A 22,924-nucleotide genomic window follows, 5' to 3' on the forward strand; every position below is an offset into this window, starting at 1 on the left:
CCGAGGATTTTCTTCCAGCACAAACACTCCCTGTTTGCAATCCATTTATGTGAATACCTACATGAATATACAGTATACTGAGCCTCTTTTTACAGTCGAATTAACTTTTACATTCAGGAACTAGATATGCACTCAGTAAGTGCAGACCAACACCAAGGCCAACAAACCACTCTTCGGCTTTTACTATAACTCTTATTAACCACAAACAAACCACAAAATCTAGGACTGAGCTTTCCTTCTTTTTGTCAGTTGGTGCAGTTGGCTGTTTTAGTTTTTTTTTGTTTTCAGCTGGTACTGCTGCTACTCTAAAGGGCAGTCCAAGCCAAGAATTATAATGATAACTATAATGATAATATCGTAGCCAGGGAAATGGGTTGCCACACAGGACACAATTACTAGGTTTCTTGCAGGAAAATTTTATTGTCACTAAGGACAGTAAAGAACAGCGGATGTCGTCACTAATTTCCCTGGTCCACTTGTTTTGGCAACAGCTCTCCCAAAGAAATGAATGCACCAAAAATTCAGTAAACAAAATAAAGTAGAAAAAAATAAAGTGCAAATTAACAAGTCCATAATGAAGAAATGAGAAGAAATACTACAGAAAATGCAGCAGTGCTACATGCTGGAACAAACAAAGAAACAGAAATACTTAACCCTATAACGCCACACGTATCATATTTGATACATGAGTTTTTAAGCCCTCTACATGATTAGTGTGATATTTTTTATCTTGAAAAACCTGATGTATACAATTAGACACATACACAGATAATCCACCAGGGGGGAGGAATTCCTTCACCAGAGGCCTTTCCAGTGACACTACAAAATTGTCATTAATAAGGAAGGAGTATAGAAACCAATAACGTAATAACGGCCGATAACGTAATAAATTTGCCATATTTAAAATGTAGTAAGCCAATAATGTAATATCTGGCCAACAACGTAATAAAAGTCCTGAACTGATAACATAATAGCTGTTGGTCAATAATGTTATAACTTATTGGCTGGTTATTACGTTATTGGCCTGGTAAAAAAAAATTCTTTGTAAATGTAATAACTGAGCCAATATCGTAATAAGTTATAACGTTATTGGCCAAAAGCTATTACGTTATCAGTTCAGGACTTTTATTACGTTACTGGCCAGATATTACGTTACTGGCCTATTACATTTTAAAAGTGGCAAATTTATTACGCTACTGGCCATTATTATGTTATCAGTTGTTATTACATTATTGGCTTCTACAAGGAGGCAGAACTTTGCCAATTTTGAAAAGGAATAACCAATTTGTTAGACATGCTTGTGTTTTATTATGTTTTTGTTTGTTCAAAAATAATATTTGAGCATTGAGACCTGATGTATCAAATATGATACAAAATCAAAACTCATACATGGAAACTGATGTTAGAAAAAAAATATTTTGGTTGTTCAGAAAGACCAATAAAGGCTCCAGTTTCAAAGAACTGGAATTTTCTGTCAATGATGTAATGGTTCAGGCTGTACAGGGTTAACTTACACCCCACTAAACACCCATGAAGGTTAAGGCCATGTCCACACGAAACTGCATCTTTTCCTAGCTGTTCTTTTTCTTTGTCGTTTTCAAAAAAAAAGTTGTTTCAGGAAATATCTGCGTCCACATGAAACCACTGAAAATGCCTCAAAATGATGTAGTACAAAGCTAGGCCTGTATGTGGCGTTGTAATGCTCTTGCAAAAAATGCAGAAGACGACATGGACCATGTGTATAAGGCTTGCTTGGCTCTACTGGGTCTGATCCAATATTACCTCCTGGTTGTCCTTCTCCACGGTAGATCTAAGAGCATGTAGTGAATATTGTTGCTATGGTTGTTTGTTGCTCATTGTAATGAAAGAGTAGCTGAAGATTTTGATTCAATATTTCCAATAAGCTCAATAGCTGCTGTAGCATGAGCACTACTCTGCAGTCCGCCATTGTTGTTGTTGTTGTTGTGAAGTGGTGTCTTACTTCCGGGGTGAAAGGTTAGAGAGGTGGGGCTATGACATAATTGTTTTTAAAAAGTTGTTGTTAGGTCATTCATACAGACAAAAATGCAAAACCGGTGTTTTCAAATTCATGCACTCTGGGACCCGGTTTCAAAAACTTGTGGTTTCAGTCACTGAAAATGCCAGTTTCATGTGGACAAAAGACATATCTGTTACAAAACTTTTGCGGATATGATTGAAACCGTCTTCGTATGGACATGGCCTTAATGTACAAAAGTTTTACAGACACTTAGAATTCACAGCAGTGTCCTATACTCCACATCAGACACTGTGGAGATTGTGTTTTGATACACATTCAAAAACAGGTGATTGCCGACCTCCACCACACATACAGGCCGTAAACACAAGTAGCTTAAAAACTACACTATCTTGGTAAAATAATTAACTCATTTTTGTAACACCAGGTGATTTCATGTACAGAACGTGTTTGAACCACAAGAATGTCATTAATTCTTATGTATTAAGAATTAACTAAAGTAGTTACGAGTGTATATTTCAGCAAGGTATGTGCATGTTTACCCACTGCCTCACAAAATAGTATTGTAAGATGTATCTTACGTTAAATGGAAGTTGAATGTGTGACTTTAAATCTTGCACTAAAATGTCAGATCATGCAGCATCATGCACCATACATCATGAACCAAAATGGAGAAGAGGAAATGTAATGTTATAAGTTACTTGCTTAATCTTTGCATTACAAGTTCTTTTGTTTGAAGAATCTTTTATTTTTGCAGATCTAAGTTGTCATATTCTGATTTAATTTTTAACTGTATTTTGTATCCTTATTTGTACTGAACATTCAGTGAAAGGTTTGGTTCGTGTGTGTGTGTGTGTGTGTGTGTGTGTGTGCGGTTTTGATGAACTCACACCTGCCTGTACTGAACTTGGAGAAAAGGTCAATTGCAACAAGAAAGATCTAATTTTATAGCTTTAGAAAGTAGTTGTGGTAAAGAGAGTTGAGCAGAAAAACCAGATTATGAACTAAAGGGATTTTTGTGGTCAAGAAATGTTAGCCTAACAGTGCAGGTGTTAAGCAGGAGCTGTGCACATGCAAAAACATGTGCTTTTTTTAGAATTAGCTTATGGAGTGACTGACATGTTTTGCCTAGTAACTATCAGTAACCAATAATAAGCGTACAACAAATGATGTCATTACATAATGGGAGTCTCCAAGAGTCACTAAAGACTATAAAAAGTAATAAAGGAAACTCTTTTTTGGGGGGGGGGGGGGGCTTTTTCTTTTTCTCTCTGTGACGAAATGTGTGTTTGATGCTAGATTCTTTTTGTAACTTTTTCTATTGTTGCCTGAAGCAATAAATCAAGCTATTGTTTTAACTTTTTAAAACCTCAAACCTTTTTTTTTTTTTTTTTGGTGAGTTCTTCCTTTCTCCTGGTTTGGTCCGTCCATCCGAAACATAACTGGTGAGTTAATTTAAATTACGCAACCCCCCCTCTGGTAAGCAGCCTAAATGCAGTAGTCCAGAGCCACTGTTGGTCCAAAGAATCTCTCGAACACACAGCTTTTTGTCCAAGATAACCGCAGATTTTTTGGTACCGAGGTGGTTTAAATTTAACGAAACTGGGCAGTAGTTCATTAACCAAAATCAATTGTGGTTTTTGAGATTTACTGCTTGCTGTGTGTTTACAGTGTCACACCACCATCCTCCATGCATCTCTCAGTAAGTCAGACAGTAAATATAAGTAAAGAAAGACCAAATGCTGGAAGCTAACCATGGATTTAATAGATTGCAATAGCAGGCAAACCTCCAAGACCACTTGAAGTGTATATGATAGCACAAATGAACCCCTCAAAATGATGAATTACACCACAAATGGACAATAAACTATGTAAACAGTGCACATGTAGATGACGAATATATTCACTTAAATGAAGGACGCATAAAAGATCACATCGAAGGAGAAATGTCCAAATCCTAAGTGGGAAATAGGATGATAAATTTGTTAGAAATTTACCACCCGGCTACAATATGAGCATCCACACAGATGAACAAATGTGTTCTGTAAATGGTATTTTATAAATGTTGTCTCAGAGGGTCCACAAAAAAAAAAAAAAAGCATCCCCAGTGTCTTCAACACAGAATGATCCCATTTATCTGAAAAAGTTCCACCAAAATTATTCACAAAGGCCAATGCACTGCACAACAGGGTCACAAAACTGATGCTCTTCTCTGCCCCCACTGCCACCGACTGCATTTAATTGCTCATTAACTTAATTACTCAGCACCGTGGCAATGTGGCCCAGCTGTTTTCTTATTTTTGTTATTCATTTTATTAATAAATATAAGATAAACAAAAGCTGAACATTGTGTCAGGTGTATTCTGATGGGCAAAACAGCAATTGGAAATGACGGAACGAATAGAAAACTAAATAATAGTAGTTATTGTTCTTGGTGTGAGAGGACCACATGTTCTAATGTAACCTGGGGCTTTCTAATGTTACAGAAAGAAATGGCTTTTACATTGAAAGGATATGCATCATCCATGTGTCTTTTCTTTACACTACCTCATCCTTTTCGACAGTTAAGCGTAAGTTTAGAGTGCTTTACACTGTAACTTTTGCTAATGGAGCCTTTCTGACGGAGGAACATGCTCCCAACTGTCATTTTTGACAGGTTAGATTATTAATGAATCATTTTAGTTATAAAAGCCATTTGACCATCTTCAGGAGGAGACTATGGTATTTAGGAGAATAAGTCAGAACATGACAGCACATTAATGTCTCACGCAAGAAGATGGTTGAGGTTCAGCATGAAATATAGAATAATTAAATGTTATTTGACAGCTCAGTTTCACCTTTCTATTGATTTTTTTGTGTTCCTCTGTGATCTGCTGAGAACTAACCCCCCCCCCCCCCCCACTCTTTGTACAGCGGCCTTGTCTGTGCGTATAACTAATACCTTATGAAGTTCATTTCCCTTTCTCTAATGAAATTAGTGAGATCAATGTAATTACATTTATCAGCCCCAGGAAATAGAGCCTCCGACAATCTCCTGCTATTGACAGGAAAAGCAAATTACTACTACATTCATATATATTTGTCAACAGAACTTGGCCTTTGTTTCCTGTCGTGTTCAAGGAAGTGAGACTGAAATGTAATTTTCACTGTTAATATCTCATTATTTTGAAATTAGTGGCGTGAAGTTCTGGTAAACATGTTCATCAGGCGCGCTCGGCTTTGGTTTATTTTTCAAGAGAGAAATTTCCAGCCGTGGCCTTGTTGTGCACACCCATACCCAGAGCTACTATGGCTTTACAGTAAGAAAACAAACAAGAAAAAGTCTGCCTCAGCCACCCACTCACTCATACTCACACAGACCTCACAGACACACAAATACACATAGATAAACACGCACATGTTCGCGCAAATCCTCCCTACACATTCCTCTCTGATATGACATCAGGCAGCACCAGGCGGGTTCCCTCCTGGGTTCAGTTGGTGTTAAATTAAACAGTAAATCATCTCACCAAAAGACACAAGAGTTATGTCTGAGTCAAGGGCAACAGTTCTGGGCTCTTTAATAGGAGATGAGGAGGACTTTATGAAGGAGATAAATAACAGCTTAACAAACAGCCTCTGTCTGGTCCCCTGGAGGTTGGCCCCGCCGACCCTGTGGCTCAGTAGGATGAAGGAGAGCCAAGAATCGCTTTTCCTCTGAAGACATGAAAAAATAATGTGCAGTGAAATTGGAAGAAAGATATTCGGAAGGGGACTCGGGGAGGTGGGGACCGGTGATGAAGTGGGAGGGGGATGAGGGTGGCAGTGATTACTGCTGATATGAGACAAGGTCGGTCAAATAGAAAGGACAGGTTGACAGACAGGTTGGCAGTCAGACAGACTGACAGTAGAGCAGAAAAGAAGATGCAGAAGGAATCAAACAGGCAGACAAGCAGATCAGCAAACAGACAGACGTGAAGATATGGTGGTCGTCCCACCAGATTCTACCTGCATCCCACCTCCTTTCAGTAATGTTTAAATGTTTGCCTGAGAGACTGAGCTAACAAAATAAAAAACGGATTCGCAACGAGAAACAGCATTTAGAAGAAAGTGGAAGAAAAGAGTAATTGCAAAGGGGAAAGGCCTTGGGCATGTGATTGAATTGAATTGAAGTGCTTTTGGATGCAAGTCATGTGATGTAATATTCTAATTTCACTTAATGTGCTTGTATTTTCCATTTTCTCTTCTCTGGCTCTTTCTTTCCTGGAGGTAAAATGTGAGAGAAATCAAAATTGAGGCCTGCACCAGACTAATCTGATCCTATTTACTTTGTCATTTACAATGAAAGGCCTCAGTCAGAATCTTTTCATGCACGTATAATGGATATTGTCATGGGGTGATCGTGCTGTTGTATGCTGGTAACCCACACAACCACAGATGTGCAGCAGCACAGCAAGACACACATGAAGATAGTGTACAAGCAACCGTACGCCGTGCTATGTGTGTGTAATAAAATTCCTAGCTGCGTACATAAATGCTTTACAGCATCTCAAGATGAAACAGCTTCTAAGATAAACAGTTTAGCACCAGATAAAAAGTTGCCAGGATTTTATAACTCATCCTTTAACTTTTCAGGTTTCGCATTGCATCTCGCTTATGGGTATTTCTCACCAATACTTCCCAATGCTCCTTTACACATTTTATTTGCTCTTCATTTTCAGGAGAAAGGAGCATTTCCTCCTAAGTCCCCATAAAAGTTTTAACATCCCACATTGTTCATAAAACCAGAATGATGCAGCACTTTGCACAGTGTCTAGCACTGCGGCATACAGGGAGCAGGAGCAGTGTTATAGTTCATTTAAGGCTATGCAAATGCTACATTATGGAAGGTGATTGGTAATAGTTGTTATGTTGTCAGTGCTGCTTTAAACAGGGCTCGAAGTCAGGCCAGGCTGCCAGGACAGCTGGTGTCTTTCCAGATTTTCAAAAATATTTTCCTGAGGACAACTGAGACCGAAAAGAGGTTCAGTGAAACTGACCTCTGCTGGCTCTGTTCCACTGTCTGATCTGTATCAGTCAAAAAATGACAGACCAGCTGCTTTTGAGAAAGCAAAGAACACACGTACATGAGCCATCTGTATGTCATCCTTATGATGCCTGTGCTTATGCTGGAGCAAAAATACACAGGCGTGAATCCACAGACACACATGCACGGGCGCACAAACATACAAGCACACTCCCTCACTCTTCCAAGGTTCATTTGTCAAGATGACAGCTGGACTCTTGCTGAGGTGGAGTTTGCCAAGCAGAATCCCTCGCTTGGTTAGTGGGAGCCAGAACATCCTGGGAAACATTCTGACACACACTTAGAGGCAGCGGTGCAGCGTTGTATGTGTGTGCGCATGTACACGTGAGTGAGTAAGTGTGTCTTTGTATTCATGTGTATGTACGTGAATGTGGAACTTTTCAAAACACCCAGCAGCAGAGTGGCAAGGTCCAACCCCTCTTCAGTTTCTGCCTGTGCTTGGCAGGGCCAGCCTTGGCAGGGTGCAGCCCATTTTGTCAGACTTCCAGTCAACATCAAACGTTCATACCGCTCCCGCCTTTGCCTGAACACCTTTCCTCCTTCCTTTTTTTTTCACTCATATCTAGGTCCATAGACATCTGTTTACCTTATGATACCCCCAAAGTGTTTTTTCCTTTGGGCTGTAGGGAATGTAGTACTGTATACACTCCCATCCAAACAGCCCTTAAGCATTGTCCGTCAAAAAGGCCTTCACGCAATGATGTAACTGGATGTTTCACAGACCAGACGAATTTAGCCCAGCAGTGGAGGATCCCACAAAGGTCACATGTCTGGTAAGGAAGAAAAAGTCAATCTGCTTTCTCACAGTATAGATTCATCCTGCAAACAAGCCTTGGCCTCTTCCCTACACTTCCTGTTTCCAGGTTCCCAGCCAACAGGGCTCGTATGGCACCACAGAGTTTTGCTGATGTGGTCGATTCTCCGCCACTTTCATGTTTGTTTTCTTTTTTTTTTCTCCACTTTCTCTCACTCATTCTTCCCTCCATTTCCCTCTAGTCTGCATTTCTCCTCTTCACTGCAGCCTGATGGATTTAGAAAGTGAGAGGAAGAGGGAAAAGAGTGGGAGGAGAGTGAGAAAGTGGTGTATGAAAGGTGGACAAGGCAGATGTGTGTGTCCATGTGGTGCATGTGGGGAGGGGGGAGTAAATGGCTGGGAAAAGTGCAGTAGCAGCACATTTTGTGCCACCGTCACCCTCTCTCTGCTGTGCTCTTCCCTACAAGTCTCTGACACTCTTTACTCTAATTACCCAGATTGGGTTTCCTGGGGATGAAGGGACACGGGGGGTAAAGGGAGTAACAGGGGGTCCTTGATAGTGTCCTTGTCAAAGCTTATGGGAGCGACTGGAGGAGTCATTCATGCATCCATCACACTCCCAATTTCACAATTTAATCAATCCCCTAATGAAAGAGAGTGATAGAGAGAGTGGTGGAGAGAAGGTTAATAGTAAGATGGCAGCGCTCATACTCTAACCCGGCTAAGCCAAAGCTGAGGGGTGCGGCAGCTCTTTGTCTGCCGCCACAATGGCTGCCTTCTTTTCATTCTTACTTCTCGGAAAAGAGGAGTGAGGAGGGCGAGTCATTACATTGTCACCTCCAGGGAGAATAGCACCTCTAATTTGCCGTAAGCCAGAACTATTAAGGACCAGACTGCTTTCACGTTGCAATAATTGGAAAAGTCATTCACTGCTTAACTTTCATTACTCCATGTTATTTTCACTAATGTGGAGGAAGATATTTTAATAATCTCACCTGCATCACTTCTAGCCATCACTCAAATAGCACAAAGGAACACAGAGTACGGTATATCTCTATTTCATTGTCAAGCATTTAGTTGCTCAAATGCTTACTAAGCTCTATTAAATATAGTTTTTTTTTTTTCTTAAATACTCCTTAGACTGGATCCCTGGATAGGTTGATATTTTAGTGTGTAAAAGCAGAACTATTTTTGGATCCGCTCATGTCTATTTCCTCTAAACCTCTTCGTAATTGCTCATTTTAAATGTCAGTAGCCATCCTCACATCCTCACTAATGCAGTCATTATAGTGTATCTACAGGAGGCACAGTTTTGTTTTTCATCCAACTAAACCACAGGTGTCAAACATGCGGCGCGGGGGCCAAATCCGGCCCGCCAAAGAGTCCAGTCCGGCCCTTGGGATGAATTTGTGAAATGCAAAAATTACATTAAGATATTAACAATCCTTTTAGTTCAGGTTACACATTCAGAGCAATTCAATCTCAAGTGGGCAGGATTCAGTCAAATACTATCATAAGAACATGTAAATAATGACACATCCAATTTTTTTCTGTATGTACAGGGTGGGGAAGCAAAATTTACAATGAACATTTAGTTGTTTTTTCTCAGCAGGCACTACGTCAATTGTTTTGAAACCAAACATATATTGATGTCATAATCATACCTAACACTATTATCCATACCTTTTCAGAAACTTTTGCCCATATGAGTAATCAGGAAAGCAAATGTCAAAGAGTGTGTGATTTGCTGAATGCACTCGTCACACCAAAGGAGATTTCAAAAATAGTTGGAGTGTCCATAAAGACTGTTTATAATGTAAAGAAGAGAATGACTATGAGCAAAACTATTACGAGAAAGTCTGAAAGTGGAGGAAGCAACAAAAAACGTACCAAAGCTTTTATTAAAGCTCTCAAATCCAAAATCCTAAAGGATCCAACCAAATCCATGAGAAAAATGGCAACTGAACTTGAGGTAGACAACAAGACCGCAGTAAAATATGATTTGAAGATTTAAATTCTCATGACTTTCAATAAACTAATTGGTCATACGCTGTCTTTCAATCCCTGCCTCAAAATATTGTAAATTTTGCTTCCCCACCCTGTAAATGTAAATATTTTCATGTATTTACACTAAAAACAAAGTATAATTTCGCAAAAAATGTGAATAACCTGAAATGTCTTAAGAGAAGTAAGTACAATTTTCCCAATATTCTGCCTGTTACTAAATGTTTTGTGTATTTCTAGATCCACTGTGATCTGTAAGTTATAATGTACATGTGTAAATGATAAACTGAGGAAGAATATTGCTAAAATTATACTTATTTTTTTCAGTTTGTTCATGCTATTCACATCTTTTGAAAGGATAGTTTATAGATGTAAACCTTTTCATAATGTAAATTTACTTTTTTTGCTCTAAAACATAGAAAAAAGTTTGGAGTGGACATTATTTATATATTATTATGTTATTATTTTTCTGGTTCGGCCCACTTCAGATCTAATTTAGCTGAATGTGGCCCCTGAACTAAAATAAGTTTGACACCCCTGAACTAAACTGAAGAATACAGAAGAGGTTCAGCAGGTGTCATATTGTTTTTGTCATTTCATCATCAGTGGATGCACACTGCAGATATACACTTCTACCATCCCTGTGTGGATGTAGGAAAAGCCTCTCATTCTAAAAACACACATCTACAGGTATCTCTTCATGCTCCGGTTCCATGTTTCCTCACCAGCTAATGAATACAAAATTTTATGCAGTTTGTTTTATGTTTTAGGTTGTAAGTGCATTTCTGAAAATCCCAACTTCAGACTAAGAACCTCAGCGTCTATCCTGTCCTACCTTTTGAAGAGATACAATGCTCCACATCAAAGCCCAGCAAAAGTCTGTGTTTTAAAAAAAGGCCAAAGAAAAGCTCTTAATGCACACACTTTGCTGACTCACAACAAAACGCACAAGGTGTCTTTTTTATCTTGGTGTGTGCATTTGACAGATGGAGTGTGGTGGAACATGCAGTGCCACATAAACACCTTGCTCTTGTAGAGGCTGTTTGTTTGTGACCCGTTGATCAGTTCCTGTATTCCTGTCTGCCTGTTCGGCTTTACTGTACTTTTGAAAGAACATATCTCTCTGTTTGTTACTCTCCGCTTTTGTATTTGGAGTTGCTACCCCTGTTTGCAGGGCTTTAGCGATGTGAACAGCCTCTTTAGAGGGTTGTTGTTACATAGCTGTCTGTGAATGACATACTGTTTCCACTGTCCTGCTGCTTACTGAACCAGTGTCATTCTCTCTGAAGCTGCAGCGTACCACAGTACACCTAATTGGCACAGTCATGACAGGCTTCTGTGGGTTTGTGTACTTGGATTCTTCTTTGTGTTCACCCTCTTTATGTTATGTGACATGTTAAATCCAGCTAGTGATATGAACACAGAGGCTGGATTCACATGTACTCACTTCTTTTGTGCTAGTTGTTATTTCTCGCAGTTTTTTATTTTTCATGATTTTTATATTTATCTGAAAAGAATAATCAGTGGGTAGCTTGTGTCATTGTGGTAAGTATTATATCCCCATGTGCATAGTTAGACACCAGTACACTGCTTTTTGCCTTGCATGTGGCTTTAGTGACTTGTTACACTTGTTACACTGTTACACTTGTTATATGTATGTATACATCAGTGGCGGCTGCTCGTCTTTCAAAGAGGGAAGCTCATTGTCGGCTTACATTAAAAAAAAGTCAAGTTATTTAAACATAAATTCGGCCCTCTGTTCCTTTTTAAGAAAATGGTCAGTAACCTGATCGTACCAAGTAAACAAGAAAACGTTGAAATTATGTTAAATTGAAACAAGGAAGTACAATGAGTGTGTTTTATTTACAGTGCAAGAAATGAACGAGTAATTTCGTAGTGGTTTCTCTCTCGATTTCACAGCAGAATGTGCAACAGTATTAAACTGAACTGTGTCAAGTGAAGGAGTATAACTCAAAATAGCTGTCAATCAAATGGGTTTCAGCCTTTTGACTGATCATCCAATCAGCATGTGGAAGCCCAGCGTCCAGCCCGGCCGAGCTCCGCCCACAGCTCCATTCACCCCCAGAGACGCCGAGCATCTGGGGGCGGGACAACATCGTGGCATTTATCCAATTACTGTCCAGTTTTGAGGCAATGAAAAAAACTGTTCCACTCAGTCCCATTGAAGTGCGTGGACGCCCGGCGTCTATGGGCAAATGCACTGAGCAGAGATCGTATGAGAAAACAGCGCAATGGGAATGTATGAGAAGTGAACAACATCGAGTCCATTGATTTGTGATAAAGTTGATTCTGAACGAACTCGTCTGTGAGATGACCGTGTTCTAACACATTTGTATTCAATGAAATGTCAACACAACCGTACATATTTGACCATTTAATTTTCGTAATTTTAGGGGAAGCCGAGCTTCCCTTGCAGTCTATGAGAAATTGCCTCTGGTATACATACACTGCACGGGAAAAAAGCAAGTCACATACAGTACATACACATTATTTTACTGGACCAGCTTTAGCTTCGATTACAGGACATGTTTACTGTGGTATCATTCATACTAGGGATGGAATTATTACTGGTATAATGACAAACTTCCTGACGATTATTATTATTATTATTATTATTATTATTATTATTATAACCTTTATTTAACCTGGAAAAAAAGCTCACTGAGATTAAAAATCTCTTTTTCAAGAGTGCCCTGGCCAAGACAGCAGCAGCAGCAGAAGTTACAAAAATTGGAAATCACAGCCATACATTCACACTAATATACTAAACACAATGAAAGTCAGTACTAAAAACAAAATTAAAACTGATAAGAACATACATATTAAACGTCACCATTATTTTAAAAGGTACTAAAAGTATAACAACAATGTTCCTTAAAAACATCTCAAAGCCGAACCCAATTCAGTCCATTAGAAAAAACGTCTACACCCACATTTGTTCTTTTCCAATTCTTTTAAAATGACTTTGAATGTATTAAAAGAGGCCAGTTCCTTCAGTTTAATGTCCTTCTGTAGGTTGTTCCAGACAGTGGAAGCAGAACATTTAAAAGTTTTCTTTCTCAGTTCTGTTCTGAGTTATTACTGTTTGAAATTCTAGTTATTGTTAAAACCGTGTTTAATTACTGCACTTTTCCTGGAGAAGCAGCAGCACTCCAGGTGCATATGTGCAGTTTGCAATGTTTGGCCTCTGAAAACATGGTGGAAGGCACCCACATGGACAGCGCTCTGGAGATTTTGACTTTTTGCTTTGTTTAAAATGGTAGTGTTGCTTTTATTTGCACATTTGATTTTTAGATAAGGCACATGAAACAGTGAAAGTGTTCTTTCTGAACCAGTTCTTAAATCTGTAAGACTAGATCTAGTCTTGAGCATTGAATGTAAAGAAAAGTAGTGGTTCTTATTTACAATTTGCACAAAGTATAGTTACCTCTTATGGCCATAAATTGCCATCTTTAATGCACATTTATATGTTTGATGTTTACATGTTAAAATTATAATGATTCTGCCAAAAGAATGTACATTGTATGTGTTATTTATTTATTTAAAAATAAAACTTGATTAAATTATTTCAGTATTATTTCAGTATTTCATTTTGAGCACATTTCAACAATACCACAATAATAATGTTAACCGTGCCCATTTTGGTCACATTAACCATCATATGAAATTTTCATATTGTTACAGCTTTACTTTGTTCTATATGATGCAATCTCACAATAAATGTCAAAGTGTTTATTTCCTTCCAAAGTTGCATTAATTTTTTGCCAAGATCTTTAATTAATGAAATCTTGTCCAGAATGGCATTTAAGTCTGGACTAAACTCTGTGGCGGCCAACATATGTATGAACACACATGTTATCATGGCATAGGCCTGTGTTATCAGTGTTAAAACCTGGTCATTTATTATATTCAGGTGACCTAATTTTTTGGACACGTAACTGTGCTGATCCTAGACCTGACCAACTGAAGCAACTCTGGATCATGACACTACCCCCACAAGTCTGTACTGTAGCCACTAGGCATGATGGGTAATCCCTTCATCGACATCTCTTGTCACCCTGATACTCCCATCACTCTGGAACTGGGTCAGTCTGGACTCATCAGACCACATGACCTTTTTCCACAGAAACATAGTCTTTATACTTTCAAACTGATAGTAGCTTAAGGTTAGGGTTAAATAATGAATTGCTTGCTAAATATTTTAATTACTACAGTAATTATCCAGTAGAATGTTCAGGCTAGTTTCATAGTTAAATCTATGTGGCAGCATTTTTTATTTTTTTTGGCAGTGTATAAGCATGTTAATGTATGTACATAAAGCTATCTCACACCTCTAATGAACAGAGAACTGGAGATATCTAAGCCAACATCTGTGGGTTCATGAATAAGAAATAAGTTGCACAAGTGAGAACAGACTTTCAGTCAGAAAATCACCGCCCCCGTCGACTGCACTTCTTTAACTACGACGTGTGATTGTGGCAGTTTTACCTATGTGTCTTTGCAGCTTTGAGGTGTCGGTTTAGTCATCTTTTATAATATTTCTAGTGCAGCCAGACTTGTGTCACTAACAAATGTATTCAGGAGACTAAGTACACAAGGACTGATGCAGAAAACCTAAAAATACATCAATATTGGATGTAATTATGGGGGTTTTTCTGCACATCTTGAAGTGCAGTGTGCGAATAAATGGAGAACATTGACCTTTGTTTCTCTTATTTAGCCTCTAGATCAGGGGTCTCAAACTCATTTTCTTTCAGGGGTCACATTCAGCCCGATTTGATCTCCAGTGGGCCGGACTAGTAAAATAATAACAAAATAACTTATAAATAATGACAAATCCAAATTTTTGTCTTTTTTTTAGTGCAAAAAAACCCCATTAAATTATGAAAATACTTACTTTTATAAACTATCCAAACAAAAAAGATGTGAATAACCTGAAAAAAATGAAATTTCTCAATAAAAAAATAAGTGCAATTTTAACAATATTATGCCTCAACTTAGGGATCGGATCTACAAAGACACTAAACACTTAGCAACGGGCAGGAAATGGTTAAAATTGTGCTTAATTTTCTTTAGACATTGCAGGTTGTTCATATTTGTTCAGGCTATTCACATGTTAATGTTACAGAATAGTGTGTAAATGTAACAATTTTCAATATTTAATGTTATTTTTTGCACAAAGACAAGCATTTGAAGTTGTCATTATTTATAGGCATAGTGTAATATTATTTTTTTCACATCTGTAGGTACATTTGTAGGTTATTATGCTATTATTTTACTGTAGATCATATCAGTCTGTATGCGGAACCTGAACTAAAATGAGTTCGACAACCTTGACTGTGGATTTTTTTGCACTTTCAAATTTTGCAAATTCATCCCAGGGCCCGGATTGGAACCTTTGGCGGGCCGCATTTGACCCCCTGTTTGAGACCCCTGCTCTAGATAAAGACTGAACCATGACAACTGATATCAAATTTAGATTGGAGTCGTGGTGTAAAAAACAAAACATACCCGCAGATGCTGTGTAATCAACAAAATAACACACATTTTTCCATTAATGCTGTTTTATGAATAACCTCTCACTTTAAATGATGAACATAATGCTCATCATGAATCTTTCTGTCACCTCATCATCATTTATTATCTCTCAATTAATTTTTCTATTCCCTCAGGTTTAGGTAAAAAAACAAAAAAAACAAAAAAACACCTGTATTTCAATAAAAACAGTAACATATTAATAACAGGGACTTTGGCACAGACAGATCTTATGTGGTTTCAGCTTCACCTTCCATGCTATTCTTCTAGCACCATCTACCTCCCTCTGTGAAAGGGACAGATCTGCAAATGTAATGAGTCTGGCATGAACAGTGTCTTATGAACGCAGCAAATTCAATATTAAATCAAGTATATTGGAGCCCTAAGCCTCTCCACGTTCCTCCCCTTTGTTTACATATTGCACCTTCTCTCCTAATCTGCCATGGTGAGAGTTGCGTGGGATGGAGCAAAGCTTGAATACTGAGTAAAACAAATGCAATATGCTCTGAAATACTGCGTTATCACACAAAGCAGAGAGGCCCACCACTGGAAGTAGGACCCAGGCTAACTCAAGGCTTGACTGGTTATGAATATGGAGACATAAAATAAATACACCCTGTCTAATCATCTAAGTTGCCCTGCCAGCTAGTGGTGACGACAGGCTTTTAGGAAACAGTGATGTGAAGCAGCATATAGATTTGTGGGGGTGGAACAATGCTTTGAATTGGATTACACAGTATTAGCAGCACTACTTTTATGTATATATATGGCCTGATCACAATCAAGAGTACCAGAAAGGGTGCATATACAGATAAAAAATAATACTGCTCTATCAAAAAATCAGACAGGCCATTTTATTTGTCTGATATTTCTCTTTTAAAGTCCAAAATATTTTTGTATTATGGTGTCTACTAAAAATTTCACAAGCTTGTACCCCTGTCAAATCAGAAATTATTGGGTGTACGGACACTACAGCCTAATAGCCTCCATATTTAATGCGTACAAAGATATACAAATGTTTCAGCACTCAGGAGAATCATGCATCGTTTATTGCATAGATGTCGTGTCCAAAGCATGCGTGCTGAAAAATTCCATATATTGACAGAAACAATAAAATTAGACCCACATATTTTGAATATAGTGTATGGACGCTACTTGGTGTACGGACTCTACAAGACTGGAATGGAAATCTGGCTTACCACATGGTCACATCTCTGTTAGATCTGTAACTAAGTCTTCCTGGCACAGGAGCAAATAAACATTTGTGAACAAGTTATAACAATATATCTATAAGGCATATACACCATATTATTGATGGAAGTATATTGGTGTACGGACATTACATGAATTTTGGTGAACAACGCACCATTGAAAACATGCGGTTCGACGTAAACATCCGTTTGCCACATTGTTACCAAATTTTCTGCAGCCAGGGAGCATACCAAAATCTGTCTAGTTGTCCATATTTAGTCATAATAATACTTAAATAACAGGTTCCCATTCTATTATTACAGTTAAAGGGTTGTAAAAGAAGGGTTTTCATAACAAAATTGTTGTCTTAATACTGAAAATAAGAATTGATAATCAAACAGCTGTTCAACAAAAATGATCAATAAATGAAAAGCAATGTGATGTGTGTATTTTGTAATAAAAAAGACACAGGCGTTGAGTGGTAATTATTTATTGTGTTACAAAACATTATATACAATAATTTTGCTCTCTTATAACAATAAAATTGTGCATGTTTTCACGCTCATTGGGTCGCCATTTTATCAGTTTTTATCCGATTTTCTTCAAATTCGGAGGATTGCAAAATCTAGTAATAAGATGGTCAAAGAAACATTTTGGGAATGGTTTTGGGGGTATCTTTTTGCAATACTGATTAATAACTGATGCAAATATACTAGTGCACCTTGATTGTGATAAGGCCGATAGCATTTTCACTGTTTCTTATATCTTATGTGTATACATTTTTTACTCTAATGTAATCATATCAGCACCGAACAAAGCTTATTCACTCACTTGTTTGCAGTATGTATTAATTTTATTCACATAAATGTTTCAAACATGGTAGGGTATGGCCACAACATCACACAGCTAAGCAGCAGTACTTTTTTAAAGAGTTAGTTAACATGAATTTTTAAATGAGAATTAATTTATCTGCACCCTAGTGACTGTGGTGGTAAAACAGCATTTTATTCATTCTCCTCTCTTCATCTCCTCTTCTCACTTTTCCCAGAAGACCCAGTGGCATGATAATTTCTCATTTGATTCAGTTTCGCCTGGCAGAAGGGAGCTAAGCTCACTGATAAGATCTGCTTAAGAAGCAGACAAGTTGTCAGTAATGAAGGGAATTGCTTTGATCCATCGACAAATAGGTCATTTAGACAGTGTCTGGTTTCTGATGCGGGATGATACAGTCACGAGTCTTGCTCTCGCTGCTTCTGCTTCTTTTTCTATTACGAGCGACCTCTCTTCGCTTAGGGCTTCTCGTCCACTCTGCCTCTCTCTCTCTCTCTCCCACACATAATATTCAACTGATTTTTTACCAGAAAAATCAAAGGGAAAGGAAAGAAGAGAAAAATGGGAAAAGGAACTGCTACAAAAAAAAAATGTTTCTGATTATTAGTACAGCTTGTGAAAATGACTTGCTTTGTTATGTATTACCCAATGGAGACATTTTTATGTGTACATGTGCATGTCTTATTGTGTGTGTTTTTTGGTGAGGTGCCAGATGTGGTTTTGCCAAAAAAAAAAAAAAAAAAATAGTTTCTGTGTTTCATTAAAAGAAATGGAAAAGTACTTATTCAGTTATAAGAAGCTCTTCGTGTTCATCTCAGCTTTTTTTCAGCCCGGTCCCTCCCTTTCTGAAGCTAAAATGGTAGAATGAAAGTGAGAGCTGCTCACTATTGAAATGTCATCCTGCCTGTCAAAACATTCTGTGATAAAAGCAGGAGACTGATAGAAAGCACTGGCAGACAGCTGATTCTTTTCCTCGACGTCCATTATTGTATTCCTCAATGCATAGTCACGTTCTGTATGTACGCATTCAATTTATTACATGCGTTTTTAATTATAAGGACACGTAAGGGCAATGGGTTATTATTACACCACTGGTTGTCAACTTTGTATTGTCCAAACAAGCATTATGTGAGAATTAGAGGTAAAACAATGCTTGGATATTCCTTTGTTTTTAATCAGTAGTTGGCATAAACAAAGGCTTCAGGCACAGAAGAAAGCACAACTGTGCATGCTTGGTCGCACATGTGTATGCGTACGTGTACACTCAGCCGTGCACAAATATTTGGGAGAAACAAATAAGAATAAGGATTCTATTGGCGCTGTCCCTAAACAGTTTTAAAAGCATCTATGTGAACATTGTGGGAGGGAGAGCTAATTGGCTGGAATGACTGTGGTAACATGCAGCTGAATCTCTTTTCCCCCAAGCAGGATGACTTGGAAACGGGTGGGAAATCAGGGGGGCGGGGAAAACCCAAATGGAATTATGGAGAGCTATCACTTCCTAACTGGTGAGGATTTATACGCCACTGCCAAGGCCAACGGATTGAAGTAATTTCATTTTTCATGCATGGCTTCTGTCCCCACGGAGACCTGAAGCGAAGAAAAAGAGAGAGAGTGATGAGAGAGTACAGCGGAGGGGAGAGATGCAAAGAAAGGGGGAGGAGTGGAGCTAAGAGAGAAGGAGAGCTGGGAAAGGAGAGGGGAGGGGAGAGGAAAAGAGAGACAAGGAGAAGGGAGGAGAACAAGGGGATTGAATGAAAGGGGGGAGACAGTTTGGCAGTTGGATGTGTAATAATTGCTTGTATTTTCTAATGCGACAGGAGAGGTAGATGGAGTCAGTTTTGCTGCAGTCTCTTTGCTTTGCCTGTAGAGGAGGGTAATAGCAGTACATTGAGAGTTCAGCTGAGCCGCTAGCTGAAAAATTTGTTAGTTTGTTAGTGTTTAACAGCCAGAGTTACTTTGAAGTAATAGCGGTGGATGCCTGCAGCTCGTTAATTATCATAGCTGTCAGCAGTAATTCACTGAGATATGTGCAGAGCATTCTGACACCCTTCTCCCTCGATTCCCCAAAGAAAACACACATGCAGACGTGCACAAATAGCATTAGCGCGAGGCTGTGACAGCTCCTCTTGCTTTCCTCACAATGAAGGTGTCCATATCTGATCACATTTGTTTGATTAGAAAAACACACCTTGACTGGATCTTTCAGATAGAGAGGTAATAATGTAAACGCCAATGATAAAGGAAAGGAGGTGAAATTGTAATAATAACAACGTTGCTGACAGTGACAGGTTTTTTTATTCTACCAGTAGGAAGAGTCAAGATGACACCTGTCTAATATTATATGTCCTTCCCTTGTCCTTGTTAGTTGCTTCAGCTATTTTTCGCAGCAGGGCAGAATTCCTCGCGTGTCAAAAGTGTGGCTAAATTGGTTCTACGAGTGGTGAAAGATGGAGACAACTTTGGAGAGTCTTACGCTTCTGGTGCACTCAAGCTCTTCCCTGAACTGAAATAGTCATTGATTAAAAAAAAAAAAAAAAAAAATGGGTGATTCATTGGTGGTACAGAATGCGTCTACATTCTGAGTAAATGTATGATTGAGTCTTTTTGATACACTGGCTGATGTTCATGCAGTTAATGGACAGAGATGGGATGCTTGGAGTTTTGAACTCTATTTCTAAATTGAAAAAGTCCCCCAAATGAGTCCCAATTACACAGCACTTCAGCCCAAATCACAGGGAAAGCAGTGCACTTATTGCACCTATTAGTGGTCTATCTGGCAGGGGAAGCGGAACCAAAATGCAGGCCTATTTCTTAAGGAACATCATGTTTCATGCCTCAGTTATTGAATTGTTATCTTTTACATTCACCTCGGCATATGAGTGTCTCTGAGATTATTTTTTTTCTCCCATCTTTGCCTCTTTGAATTTTTTTAACCTAATTTAAATTTTATTTCTGCATAATTATCATTATTTAATTCACATCTGTTACATATTCAGTGTTTGGCTACAGCAAGTCCTTTTTATTTATTAACTACCTAACTGTCAAAACAGCAGTAAATATATGTAGATTTCATTTCCCCTTCCTTTAAAAATGGAATTGAAATTTCTCTTTTGAAGCTGTCAAATTCTGCCAAACAGAATACATAGCACTCTCTGCAGCAGCGCTAATGGAGTCCTTGAATATGAGATAGCTGAAGTGCCAAACCGTGATGGACGAGTGTGTGTTGTAGTGCCAATCTACGTTTCAGTGAATTATATGTCATATCGTATATGTAAGAACAAAATCATGAAACTCCTTCATACTGATCTATATAGTCTGTATATTAAAACAGATACACATATTCCATTTTTTTGTTTTGGTTTGAAGAAAAACAGAGAAACTACAGGTAGAAAACTAATAAACAAACAGTGGTGTGAATCAGTGACAGACACTAGGGCACTTCAACCCTTACAGACCCAGTGCTACTTTTGTGGCAGTTCCCAAATGAATTTTTCTTCTATATTTTGTCTTTTTTAAGTCATTTATCACCATTTATTCAAATAATACCCTTTGTATTTTGCATTTTTCAGTGTAAATCATGTACTTTCCTATATTCAACCCTTATACCAGGGGTGTCAAACATGCGGCCCGGGGGCCAAATGTGGCCCGCCAAAGGTTCCAATCCGGCCCCTGGGATGAATTTGCAAACTCAAACTCAAAAATAATATCATAACAAACTATAAATAATGACAGCACCATTTTGTTCTCTTTGATTTAATGCAAAAAACATTAAATTATGAAAATGTTTACGTTAACAAATTATCCTTTAACAATAACATGTGACTAACTTGAACAAAATGAAGAAATGAAGAAAATTTAGGGCAATTTTAACAATTTTCTGCCTGTTACTAAATGTTTTGTGCATATGTATAAATGATAAGTCAAGGCATAATATTAATAAAATTGTACTTATATTTCTTAACAAATTCCGTTTTTTTCAGATTATTCACATCCTTTTTGTTTGGATAGTTTGTAAATGTAAATATTGGCATAATTGAACGTTATTTTTTGCACTAAAACAATTTGGAGTTGTCATTATTTATTGGCTATCATGCTATTATTTTACTGGTCCAGCACACTTCAGATTAAATTGGGCTGAACGTGGCCCCCGGAAGAAAATGAGTTTGACACCCCTGCCTTATACTCTGAAAATTCAAAATGTCAACCTTAGTGTGTTCTTAAAGGATCTAACAAGACTTTGTTACTTTTGTGAATTTTTGGAAAAGTTTTTATTGTTACGTAGAAAATCAAAGTAAGGAAGTTACCATATTTGGTTCCTTACCTGTAAGTGGCAAAATAAATAAATAAATAAATCCAAGAAGTATAAAAAAAAAAATACATGTAATGTGAAAGGAACTTGTATTTTAGAACATTAGAACATCTCTTTTAGAACATTAGACCAACATAAGACCTCACACCAGAGTGAGAATGTGAGAGCGAATGAATAATGGGTCAATAATTCAGACTTGTATGTAGTGGAAGATAGATTCTGTTCATTAAAATGTTATTTTGTTTTTTTCTTAATTTGCTTCATTTTGTTTTATTTTGTTTCTTTGCATGTTCTAAATAAATAAATAAATAAATAAATGTAAAGTGCTTTGGGTGCCTAGAAAAGCAATATAGAAACCTAATCCATTGTTATTATTATTATTATTATTATTATTATTATTATTATTATTATTATTATTATTATTATTATTATTATTATAAGTGCTGATCCAGACACCTGTCCACATCTACATTATCTCTTTGAACATCATTCCTTACATTAGTACCATTACTTCATGGTACCTAACAAAGCAGGTACACTCACTGTTCATGCAGAGGTGGACCTTACAGACCCTGTAGACCACAGGGTTCCTACAGGTTTCTATTAGTTTAAATTAAGACTTTTTAAGACTATTTAGAACAGAATTTAATGCCTTTTTCACAGCCATACTGTCAAAAATTCATGACTTGTAGAATTTAGAAAAATGTATTTACTCACGCCAACGTCTTGATTCCCACCATTCCGTGTCATTTCTCACTCGGGTCTGCAAAGTTAGCAATAATTGGTTTCTAATTTCAGTATAAATTGTCGGGTCGGAATGGGTGGAACTGAGTAGACTAACGTTACTGTCTTTGCAGCTGTAAACACATTTATGGCAACATAACTTCACAACTACCATATGAAATTTAATACCTTTTAAAGACTTTTTAAAATGCAGATTTGTAAATTCAAGACTTTTGAAGACGCCGCAGGAACCCTGAGACCATATTTGATCTGAGATTGTTGACTCACCATCCTCACTGTAAATGTTGCTGTCACTGTCTTGTAATGTATGTGGAAATGACCAAAAATAGTCACTTGCCCAATAAAGGGTTAATTCACTGGTCATGTAGATGTTTGTGAAAACTCAGAGCAAATTTAAAGGTTATTATATAGAAATAGACAAAGCTTAAGAAACAGGGACTTTTTCAGCAAACATATCAATAATTGAATGTA

The 22,924-nt window shown here is 37.7% G+C and overlaps 1 protein-coding gene across 1 annotated transcript in view; it reads left to right on the top strand.

Annotated features, from left to right (window-relative positions):
- Positions 1-22,924, top strand: part of LOC115422188 (cadherin-4-like) — a 453,088-nt gene that overhangs the window by 346,028 nt on the left and 84,136 nt on the right. The window lies entirely within an intron of this gene.

This window comes from Sphaeramia orbicularis, chromosome 7 (assembly GCF_902148855.1).
Source record: "Sphaeramia orbicularis chromosome 7, fSphaOr1.1, whole genome shotgun sequence".
In the NCBI taxonomy this organism is placed as follows: domain Eukaryota; kingdom Metazoa; phylum Chordata; class Actinopteri; order Kurtiformes; family Apogonidae; genus Sphaeramia; species Sphaeramia orbicularis.